This window comes from Heterodontus francisci, chromosome 29 (assembly GCF_036365525.1).
Source record: "Heterodontus francisci isolate sHetFra1 chromosome 29, sHetFra1.hap1, whole genome shotgun sequence".
Classification (NCBI taxonomy): Eukaryota; Metazoa; Chordata; class Chondrichthyes; order Heterodontiformes; family Heterodontidae; genus Heterodontus; species Heterodontus francisci.
Window position 1 is genome coordinate 59,551,244 of NC_090399.1, and position 14,711 is coordinate 59,565,954.

The following is a 14,711-nucleotide window of genomic DNA, read 5'->3' on the forward strand; positions in this document are numbered from 1 at the left end:
AGGGGATTCACTGCTGCAAACACCACTGATAATAGACACAGATACAGGGGATTCACTGCTGCAAACACCACTGATAATAGACACAGATACAGGGGATTCACTGCTGCAAACACCACTGTTAATAGACACAGATACAGGGGACTCACTGCTGCAAACACCACTGATAATAGACACAGATCCAGGGGATTCACTGCTGCAAACACCACTGTTAATAGACACAGATACAGGGGACTCACTGCTGCAAACACCACTGTTAATAGACACAGATACAGGGGATTCACTGCTGCAAACACCACTGATAATAGACACAGATACAGGGGATTCACTGCTGCAAAAATCGACACAGATACAGGGAATTCACTGCTGCAAACACCACTGTTGATAGACACAGATACAGGGGATTCACTGCTGCAAACACCACTGTTAATAGACACAGATACAGGGGACTCACTGCTGCAAACACCACTGTTAATAGACACAGATACAGGGGATTCACTGCTGCAAACACCACTGATAATAGACACTGATACAGGGGATTCACTGCTGCAAACACCACTGTTAATAGAAACAGATACAGGGGATTCACTGCTGCAAACACCACTGTTAATAGACACAGATACAGGGGATTCACTGCTGCAAACACCACTGTTAATAGACACAGATACAGGGGACTCACTGCTGCAAACACCACTGTTAATAGACACAGATACAGGGGATTCACTGCTGCAAACACCACTGATAATAGACACTGATACAGGGGATTCACTGCTGCAAACACCACTGTTAATAGAAACTGATACAGGGGATTCACTGCTGCAAACACCACTGTTAATAGACACAGATACAGGGGATTCACTGCTGCAAACACCACTGATAATAGACACAGATACAGGGGATTCACTGCTGCAAACACCACTGATAATAGACACAGATACAGGGGATTCACTGCTGCAAACACCACTGATAATAGACACAGATACAGGGGACTCACTGCTGCAAACACCACTGATAATAGACACAGATCCAGGGGATTCACTGCTGCAAACACCACTGTTAATAGACACAGATACAGGGGACTCACTACTGCAAACACCACTGTTAATAGACACAGATACAGGGGATTCACTGCTGCAAACACCACTGATAATAGACACAGATACAGGGGATTCACTGCTGCAAAAATCGACACAGATACAGGGAATTCACTGCTGCAAACACCACTGTTGATAGACACAGATACAGGGGATTCACTGCTGCAAACACCACTGTTAATAGACACAGATACAGGGGACTCACTGCTGCAAACACCACTGTTAATAGACACAGATACAGGGGATTCACTGCTGCAAACACCACTGATAATAGACACTGATACAGGGGATTCACTGCTGCAAACACCACTGTTAATAGAAACAGATACAGGGGATTCACTGCTGCAAACACCACTGTTAATAGACACAGATACAGGGGATTCACTGCTGCAAACACCACTGATAATAGACACAGATACAGGGGATTCACTGCTGCAAACACCACTGATAATAGACACAGATACAGGGGATTCACTGCTGCAAACACCACTGTTAATAGACACAGATACAGGGGACTCACTGCTGCAAACATAGACACAGATACAGGGGATTCACTGCTGCAAACATAGACACAGTTACAGGGGATTCACTGCTGCAAACACCACTGTTAATAGACACAGATACAGGGGATTCACTGCTGCAAACATGGACACAGATACAGGTGACAAGCTATCACAGACACCACTGATAATAGACACAGATACAGGGGACTCACTGCTGCAAACACCACTGATAATAGACACAGATACAGGGGACTCACTGCTGCAAACACCACTGATAATAGACACAGATACAGGGGACTCACTGCTGCAAACACCACTGATAATAGACACAGATACAGGGGACTCACTGCTGCAAACATGGACACAGATACAGGTGACAAGCTATCACATACACCACTGATAATAGACACAGATACAGGGGACTCACTGCTGCAAACATAGACACAGATACAGGTGACAAGCTATCACAGACACCACTGATAATAGACACAGATACAGGGGACTCACTGCTGCAAACATAGACACAGATACAGGTGACAAGATATCACATACACCACTGATAATAGACACAGATACAGGGGACTCACTGCTGCAAACATAGACACAGATACAGGGGACTCACTGCTGCAAACACCACTGTTAATAGACACAGATACAGGGGATTCACTGCTGCAAACACCACTGATAATAGACACAGATACAGGGGATTCACTGCTGCAAACACCACTGATAATAGACACAGATACAGGGGACTCACTGCTGCAAACACCACTGATAATAGACACAGATACAGGGGATTCACTGCTGCAAACAACACTGATAATAGACACAGATACAGGGGATTGACTGCTGCAAACAACACTGATAATAGACACAGATACAGGGGATTCACTGCTGCAAACACCACTAATAATAGACACAGATACAGGGGACTCACTGCTGCAAACACCACTGATAATAGACACAGATACAGGGGACTCACTGCTGCAAACACCACTGTTAATAGACACAGATACAGGGGACTCACTGCTGCAAACACCACTGATAATAGACACAGATACAGGGGATTCACTGCTGCAAACACCACTGATAATAGACACAGATACAGGGGACTCACTGCTGCAAACACCACTGATAATAGACACAGATACAGGGGACTCACTGCTGCAAACACCACTGATAATAGACACAGATACAGGGGATTCACTGCTGCAAACACCACTGATAATAGACACAGATACAGGGGACTCACTGCTGCAAACACCACTGTTAATAGACACAGATACAGGGGACTCACTGCTGCTAACACCACTGATAAGAGACACAGATACAGGGGATTCACTGCTGCAAACACCACTGATAATAGATACTGATACAGGGGACTCACTGCTGCAAACACCACTGATAATAGACACAGATACAGGGGACTCACTGCTGCAAACACCACTGATAATAGACACAGATACAGGGGATTCACTGCTGCAAACACCACTGATAATAGACACAGATACAGGGGATTCACTGCTGCAAACACCACTGATAATAGACACAGATACAGGGGATTCACTGCTGCAAACACCACTGATAATAGACACAGATACAGGGGATTCACTGCTGCAAACACCACTGATAATAGACACAGATACAGGGGACTCACTGCTGCAAACACCACTGTTAATAGACACAGATACAGGGGACTCACTGCTGCAAACACCACTGATAATAGACACAGATACAGGGGATTCACTGCTGCAAACACCACTGATAATAGACACAGATACAGGGGATTCACTGCTGCAAACACCACTGATAATAGACACAGATGCAGGGGATTCACTGCTGCAAACACCACTGTTAATAGACACAGATACAGGGGATTCACTGCTGCAAACACCACTGATAATAGACACAGATACAGGGGATTCACTGCTGAAAACACCACTTTTAATAGACACAGATACAGGGGACTCACTGCTGCAAACACCACTGATAATAGACACAGATACAGGGGATTCACTGCTGCAAACACCACTGATAATAGACACAGATACAGGGGATTCACTGCTGCAAACACCACTGTTAATAGACACAGATACAGGGGATTCACTGCTGCAAACACCACTGTTAATAGACACAGATACAGGGGATTCACTGCTGTAAACACCACTGATAATAGACACAGATACAGGGGATTCACTGCTGCAAACACCACTGATAATAGACACAGATCCAGGGGATTCACTGCTGCAAACACCACTGTTAATAGACACAGATACAGGGGACTCACTGCTGCAAACACCACTGATAATAGACACAGATACAGGGGATTCACTGCTGCAAACACCACTGATAATAGACACAAATACAGGGGACTCACTGCTGCAAACATAGACACAGATACAGGGGATTCACTGCTGCAAACACCACTGTTAATAGACACAGATACAGGGGATTCACTGCTGCAAACATAGACACAGATACAGGGGATTCACTGCTGCAAACACCACTGTTAATAGACACAGATGCAGGGGATTCACTGCTGCAAACACCATTGATAATAGACAGAGATACAGGGGACTCACTGCTGCAAACACCACTGATAATAGACACAGATACAGGGGACTCATTGCTGCAAACACCACTGATAATAGACACAGATACAGGGGATTCACTGCTGCAAACACCACTGATAATAGACAGAGATACAGGGGACTCACTGCTGCAAACACCACTGTTAATAGACACAGATACAGGGGACTCACTGCTGCAAACATAGACACAGATACAGGTGACAAGCTATCACATACACCACTGATAATAGACACAGATACAGGGGACTCACTGCTGCAAACACCACTGATAATAGACACAGATACAGGGGACTCACTGCTGCAAACACCACTGTTAATAGACACAGATACAGGGGACTCACTGCTGCAAACACCACTGTTAATAGACACAGATACAGGGGATTCACTGCTGCAAACACCACTGATAATAAACACTGATACAGGGGATTCACTGCTGCAAACACCACTGATAATAGACACAGATACAGGGGATTCACTGCTGCAAACACCACTGTTAATAGACACAGATACAGGGGACTCACTGCTGCAAACACCACTGATAATAGACACAGATGCAGGGGATTCACTGCTGCAAACACCACTGTTAATAGACACAGATACAGGGGATTCACTGCTGCAAACACCACTGATAATAGACACAGATACAGGGGATTCACTGCTGAAAACACCACTTTTAATAGACACAGATACAGGGGACTCACTGCTGCAAACACCACTGATAATAGACACAGATACAGGGGATTCACTGCTGCAAACACCACTGATAATAGACACAGATACAGGGGATTCACTGCTGCAAACACCACTGTTAATAGACACAGATACAGGGGATTCACTGCTGCAAACACCACTGTTAATAGACACAGATACAGGGGATTCACTGCTGTAAACACCACTGATAATAGACACAGATACAGGGGATTCACTGCTGCAAACACCACTGATAATAGACACAGATCCAGGGGATTCACTGCTGCAAACACCACTGTTAATAGACACAGATACAGGGGACTCACTGCTGCAAACACCACTGATAATAGACACAGATACAGGGGATTCACTGCTGCAAACACCACTGATAATAGACACAAATACAGGGGACTCACTGCTGCAAACATAGACACAGATACAGGGGATTCACTGCTGCAAACACCACTGTTAATAGACACAGATACAGGGGATTCACTGCTGCAAACATAGACACAGATACAGGGGATTCACTGCTGCAAACACCACTGTTAATAGACACAGATGCAGGGGATTCACTGCTGCAAACACCATTGATAATAGACAGAGATACAGGGGACTCACTGCTGCAAACACCACTGATAATAGACACAGATACAGGGGACTCATTGCTGCAAACACCACTGATAATAGACACAGATACAGGGGATTCACTGCTGCAAACACCACTGATAATAGACAGAGATACAGGGGACTCACTGCTGCAAACACCACTGTTAATAGACACAGATACAGGGGACTCACTGCTGCAAACATAGACACAGATACAGGTGACAAGCTATCACATACACCACTGATAATAGACACAGATACAGGGGACTCACTGCTGCAAACACCACTGATAATAGACACAGATACAGGGGACTCACTGCTGCAAACACCACTGTTAATAGACACAGATACAGGGGACTCACTGCTGCAAACACCACTGTTAATAGACACAGATACAGGGGATTCACTGCTGCAAACACCACTGATAATAGACACAGATACAGGGGATTCACTGCTGCAAACACCACTGATAATAGACACAGTTACAGGGGATTCACTGCTGCAAACACCACTGATAATAGACACTGATACAGGGGATTCACTGCTGCAAACACCACTGATAATAGACACAGATACAGGGGATTCACTGCTGCAAACACCACTGTTAATAGACACAGATACAGGGGACTCACTGCTGCAAACACCACTGATAATAGACACAGATACAAGCGATTCACTGCTGCAAACACCACTGTTAATAGACACAGATACAGGGGACTCACTGCTGCAAACACCGCTGATAACAGACAAAGATACAGGGGATTCACTGCTGCAAACACCACTGATAATAGACACAGATACAGGGGATTCACTGCTGCAAACATCGACACAGATACAGGGAATTCACTGCTGCAAACACCACTGTTAATAGACACAGATACAGGGGATTCACTGCTGCAAACACCACTGTTAATAGACACAGATACAGGGGATTCACTGCTGCAAACACCACTGATAATAGACACAGATACAGGGGATTCACTGCTGCAAACACCACTGATAATAGACACAAATACAGGGGACTCACTGCTGCAAACATAGACACAGATACAGGGGATTCACTGCTGCAAACACCACTGTTAATAGACACAGATACAGGGGATTCACTGCTGCAAACATAGACAGAGATACAGGGGATTCACTGCTGCAAACATAGACACAGATACAGGGGACTCACTGCTGCAAACACCACTGATAATAGACACAGATACAGGGGACTCACTGCTGCAAACACCACTGATAATAGACACAGATACAGGGGATTCACTGCTGCAAACACCACTGTTAATAGACACAGATACAGGGGACTCACTGCTGCAAACACCACTGTTAATAGACACAGATACAGGGGACTCACTGCTGCAAACACCACTGATAATAGACACAGTTACAGGGGATTCACTGCTGCAAACACCACTGATAATAGACACAGTTACAGGGGATTCACTGCTGCAAACACCACTGTTAATAGACACAGATACAGGGGATTCACTGCTGCAAACACCACTGTTAATAGACACAGATACAGGGGATTCACTGCTGCAAACACCACTGATAATAGACACAGATACAGGGGATTCACTGCTGCAAACACCACTGTTAATAGACACAGATACAGGGGACTCACTGCTGCAAACACCACTGATAATAGACACAGATCCAGGGGATTCACTGCTGCAAACACCACTGTTAATAGACACAGATACAGGGGACTCACTGCTGCAAACACCACTGTTAATAGACACAGATACAGGGGATTCACTGCTGCAAACACCACTGATAATAGACACAGATACAGGGGATTCACTGCTGCAAAAATCGACACAGATACAGGGAATTCACTTCTGCAAACACCACTGTTGATAGACACAGATACAGGGGATTCACTGCTGCAAACACCACTGTTAATAGACACAGATACAGGGGACTCACTGCTGCAAACACCACTGTTAATAGACACAGATACAGGGGATTCACTGCTGCAAACACCACTGATAATAGACACTGATACAGGGGATTCACTGCTGCAAACACCACTGTTAATAGAAACAGATACAGGGGATTCACTGCTGCAAACACCACTGTTAATAGACACAGATACAGGGGATTCACTGCTGCAAACACCAATGATAATAGACACAGATACAGGGGATTCACTGCTGCAAACACCACTGTTAATAGACACAGATACAGGGGACTCACTGCTGCAAACATAGACACAGATACAGGGGATTCACTGCTGCAAACATAGACACAGTTACAGGGGATTCACTGCTGCAAACATAGACACAGTTACAGGGGATTCACTGCTGCAAACACGACTGTTAATAGACACAGATACAGGGGACTCACTGCTGCAAACATAGACACAGATACAGGGGATTCACTGCTGCAAACATAGACACAGTTACAGGGGATTCACTGCTGCAAACACGACTGTTAATAGACACAGATACAGGGGACTCACTGCTGCAAACACCACTGTTAATAGACACAGATACAGGGGACTCACTGCTGCAAACACCACTGTTAATAGACACAGATACAGGGAATTCACTGCTGCAAACACCACTGTTAATAGACACAGATACAGGGGACTCACTGCTGCAAACACCACTGTTAATAGACACAGATACAGGGAATTCACTGCTGCAAACACCACTGTTAATAGACACAGATACAGGGGACTCACTGCTGCAAACACCACTGTTAATAGACACAGATACAGGGGATTCACTGCTGCAAACACCACTGATAATAGACACAGATACAGGGGATTCACTGCTGCAAACACCACTTTTAATAGACACAGATACAGGGGTTTCACTGCTGCAAACACCACTGATAATAGACACAGATACAGGGGATTCACTGCTGCAAACACCACTGTTAATAGACACAGATACAGGGGACTCACTGCTGCAAACATAGACACAGATACAGGGGATTCACTGCTGCAAACATAGACACAGATACAGGGGATTCACTGCTGCAAACATAGACACAGTTACAGGGGATTCACTGCTGCAAACACCACTGTTAATAGACACAGATACAGGGGACTCACTGCTGCAAACACCACTGTTAATAGACACAGATACAGGGAATTCACTGCTGCAAACACCACTGTTAATAGACACAGATACAGGGGATTCACTGCTGCAAACACCACTGATAATAGACATAGATACAGGGGATTCACTGCTGCAAACACCACTTTTAATAGACACAGATACAGGGGATTCACTGCTGCAAACACCACTGTTAATAGACACAGATACAGGGGACTCACTGCTGCAAACACCACTGATAATAGACACAGATACAGGGGATTCACTGCTGCAAACACCACTGATAATAGACACAGATACAGGGGATTCACTGCTGCAAACACCACTGATAATAGAGACAGATACAGGGGATTCACTGCTGCAAACACCACTGTTAATAGACACAGATACAGGGAACTCACTGCTGCAAACACCACTGTTAATAGACACAGATCCAGGGGACTCACTGCTGCAAACACCACTGTTAATAGACACAGATACAGGGAATTCACTGCTGCAAACACCACTGTTAATAGACACAGATACAGGGGACTCACTGCTGCAAACACCACTGTTAATAGACACAGATACAGGGGACTCACTGCTGCAAACACCACTGATAATAGACACAGATACAGGGGATTCACTGCTGCAAACACCACTGTTAATAGACACAGATACAGGGGACTCACTGCTGCAAACACCACTGATAATAGACACTGATACAGGGGATTCACTGCTGCAAACACCACTGTTAATAGACACAGATACAGGGGACTCACTGCTGCAAACACCACTATTAATAGACACAGATACAGGGGATTCACTGCTGCAAACACCACTGATAATAGACACAGATACAGGGGATTCACTGCTGCAAAAATCGACACAGATACAGGGAATTCACTGCTGCAAACACCACTGTTGATAGACACAGATACAGGGGATTCACTGCTGCAAACACCACTGTTAATAGACACAGATACAGGGGACTCACTGCTGCAAACACCACTGTTAATAGACACAGATACAGGGGATTCACTGCTGCAAACACCACTGATAATAGACACTGATACAGGGGATTCACTGCTGCAAACACCACTGTTAATAGAAACAGATACAGGGGATTCACTGCTGCAAACACCACTGTTAATAGACACAGATACAGGGGATTCACTGCTGCAAACACCAATGATAATAGACACAGATACAGGGGATTCACTGCTGCAAACACCACTGTTAATAGACACAGATACAGGGGACTCACTGCTGCAAACATAGACACAGATACAGGGGATTCACTGCTGCAAACATAGACACAGTTACAGGGGATTCACTGCTGCAAACACCACTGTTAATAGACACAGATACAGGGGACTCACTGCTGCAAACACCACTGTTAATAGACACAGATACAGGGGACTCACTGCTGCAAACACCACTGTTAATAGACACAGATACAGGGAATTCACTGCTGCAAACACCACTGTTAATAGACACAGATACAGGGAATTCACTGCTGCAAACACCACTGTTAATAGACACAGATACAGGGGACTCACTGCTGCAAACACCACTGTTAATAGACACAGATACAGGGGATTCACTGCTGCAAAAATCGACACAGATACAGGGGATTCACTGCTGCAAACACCACTGTTAATAGACACAGATACAGGGGACTCACTGCTGCAAACACCACTGTTAATAGACACAGATACAGGGGATTCACTGCTGCAAACACCACTGATAATAGACACTGATACAGGGGATTCACTGCTGCAAACACCACTGTTAATAGAAACAGATACAGGGGATTCACTGCTGCAAACACCACTGTTAATAGACACAGATACAGGGGATTCACTGCTGCAAACACCACTGTTAATAGACACAGATACAGGGGATTCACTGCTGCAAACACCACTGTTAATAGACACAGATACAGGGGATTCACTGCTGCAAACACCACTGTTAATAGACACAGATACAGGGGACTCACTGCTGCAAACATAGACACAGATACAGGGGATTCACTGCTGCAAACATAGACACAGTTACAGGGGATTCACTGCTGCAAACACCACTGTTAATAGACACAGATACAGGGGACTCACTGCTGCAAACACCACTGTTAATAGACACAGATACAGGGGACTCACTGCTGCAAACACCACTGTTAATAGACACAGATACAGGGAATTCACTGCTGCAAACACCACTGTTAATAGACACAGATACAGGGGACTCACTGCTGCAAACACCACTGTTAATAGACACAGATACAGGGAATTCACTGCTGCAAACACCACTGTTAATAGACACAGATACAGGGGACTCACTGCTGCAAACACCACTGTTAATAGACACAGATACAGGGGATTCACTGCTGCAAACACCACTGATAATAGACACAGATACAGGGGATTCACTGCTGCAAACACCACTTTTAATAGACACAGATACAGGGGTTTCACTGCTGCAAACACCACTGATAATAGACACAGATACAGGGGATTCACTGCTGCAAACACCACTGTTAATAGACACAGATACAGGGGACTCACTGCTGCAAACATAGACACAGATACAGGAGATTCACTGCTGCAAACATAGACACAGATACAGGGGATTCACTGCTGCAAACATAGACACAGTTACAGGGGATTCACTGCTGCAAACACCACTGTTAATAGACACAGATACAGGGGACTCACTGCTGCAAACACCACTGTTAATAGACACAGATACAGGGAATTCACTGCTGCAAACACCACTGTTAATAGACACAGATACAGGGATTCACTGCTGCAAACACCACTGATAATAGACATAGATACAGGGGATTCACTGCTGCAAACACCACTTTTAATAGACACAGATACAGGGGATTCGCTGCTGCAAACACCACTGTTAATAGACACAGATACAGGGGACTCACTGCTGCAAACACCACTGTTAATAGACACAGATACAGGGGACTCACTGCTGCAAACACCACTGATAATAGACACAGATACAGGGGATTCACTGCTGCAAACACCACTGATAATAGACACAGATACAGGGGATTCACTGCTGCAAACACCACTGATAATAGACACAGATACAGGGGATTCACTGCTGCAAACACCACTGTTAATAGACACAGATACAGGGAACTCACTGCTGCAAACACCACTGTTAATAGACACAGATCCAGGGGACTCACTGCTGCAAACACCACTGTTAATAGACACAGATACAGGGAATTCACTGCTGCAAACACCACTGTTAATAGACACAGATACAGGGGACTCTCTGCTGCAAACACCACTGTTAATAGACACAGATACAGGGGACTCACTGCTGCAAACACCACTGATAATAGACACAGATACAGGGGATTCACTGCTGCAAACACCACTGTTAATAGACACAGATACAGGGGACTCACTGCTGCAAACACCACTGATAATAGACACTGATACAGGGGATTCACTGCTGCAAACACCACTGTTAATAGACACAGATACAGGGGACTCACTGCTGCAAACACCACTGTTAATAGACACAGATACAGGGGATTCACTGCTGCAAACACCACTGATAATAGACACAGATACAGGGGATTCACTGCTGCAAAAATCGACACAGATACAGGGAATTCACTGCTGCAAACACCACTGTTGATAGACACAGATACAGGGGATTCACTGCTGCAAACACCACTGTTAATAGACACAGATACAGGGGACTCACTGCTGCAAACACCACTGTTAATAGACACAGATACAGGGGATTCACTGCTGCAAACACCACTGATAATAGACACTGATACAGGGGATTCACTGCTGCAAACACCACTGTTAATAGAAACAGATACAGGGGATTCACTGCTGCAAACACCACTGTTAATAGACACAGATACAGGGGATTCACTGCTGCAAACACCAATGATAATAGACACAGATACAGGGGATTCACTGCTGCAAACACCACTGTTAATAGACACAGATACAGGGGACTCACTGCTGCAAACATAGACACAGATACAGGGGATTCACTGCTGCAAACATAGACACAGTTACAGGGGATTCACTGCTGCAAACACCACTGTTAATAGACACAGATACAGGGGACTCACTGCTGCAAACACCACTGTTAATAGACACAGATAGAGGGGACTCACTGCTGCAAACACCACTGTTAATAGACACAGATACAGGGAATTCACTGCTGCAAACACCACTGTTAATAGACACAGATACAGGGGACTCACTGCTGCAAACACCACTGTTAATAGACACAGATACAGGGAATTCACTGCTGCAAACACCACTGTTAATAGACACAGATACAGGGGACTCACTGCTGCAAACACCACTGTTAATAGACACAGATACAGGGGATTCACTGCTGCAAACACCACTGATAATAGACACAGATACAGGGGATTCACTGCTGCAAACACCACTTTTAATAGACACAGATACAGGGGTTTCACTGCTGCAAACACCACTGATAATAGACACAGATACAGGGGATTCACTGCTGCAAACACCACTGTTAATAGACACAGATACAGGGGACTCACTGCTGCAAACATAGACACAGATACAGGGGATTCACTGCTGCAAACATAGACACAGATACAGGGGATTCACTGCTGCAAACATAGACACAGTTACAGGGGATTCACTGCTGCAAACACCACTGTTAATAGACACAGATACAGGGGACTCACTGCTGCAAACACCACTGTTAATAGACACAGATACAGGGAATTCACTGCTGCAAACACCACTGTTAATAGACACAGATACAGGGGATTCACTGCTGCAAACACCACTGATAATAGACATAGATACAGGGGATTCACTGCTGCAAACACCACTTTTAATAGACACAGATACAGGGGATTCACTGCTGCAAACACCACTGTTAATAGACACAGATACAGGGGACTCACTGCTGCAAACACCACTGATAATAGACACAGATACAGGGGATTCACTGCTGCAAACACCACTGATAATAGACACAGATACAGGGGATTCACTGCTGCAAACACCACTGATAATAGACACAGATACAGGGGATTCACTGCTGCAAACACCACTGTTAATAGACACAGATACAGGGAACTCACTGCTGCAAACACCACTGTTAATAGACACAGATCCAGGGGACTCACTGCTGCAAACACCACTGTTAATAGACACAGATACAGGGAATTCACTGCTGCAAACACCACTGTTAATAGACACAGATACAGGGGACTCACTGCTGCAAACACCACTGATAATAGACACAGATACAGGGGATTCACTGCTGCAAACACCACTGTTAATAGACACAGATACAGGGGACTCACTGCTGCAAACACCACTGATAATAGACACAGTTACAGGGAATTCACTGCTGCAAACACCACTGATAATAGACACAGATACAGGGGACTCACTGCTGCAAACACCACTGTTAATAGACACAGATCCAGGGGACTCACTGCTGCAAACACCACTGTTAATAGACACAGATACAGGGAATTCACTGCTGCAAACACCACTGTTAATAGACACAGATACAGGGGACTCACTGCTGCAAACACCACTGATAATAGACACAGATACAGGGGACTCACTGCTGCAAACACCACTGTTAATAGACACAGATCCAGGGGACTCACTGCTGCAAACACCACTGTTAATAGACACAGATACAGGGAATTCACTGCTGCAAACACCACTGTTAATAGACACAGATACAGGGGACTCACTGCTGCAAACACCACTGATAATAGACACAGATACAGGGGATTCACTGCTGCAAACACCACTGTTAATAGACACAGATACAGGGGACTCACTGCTGCAAACACCACTGATAATAGACACAGTTACAGGGGATTCACTGCTGCAAACACCACTGATAATAGACACAGATACAGGGGATTCACTGCAGCAAACACCACTGTTAATAGACACAGATACAGGGGATTCACTGCTGCAAACACCACTGATAATAGACACAGATACAGGGGATTCACTGCTGCAAACACCACTGTTAATAGACACAGATACAGGGGACTCACTGCTGCAAACACCACTGATAATAGACACAGATCCAGGGGATTCACTGCTGCAAACACCACTGTTAATAGACACAGATACAGGGGACTCACTGCTGCAAACA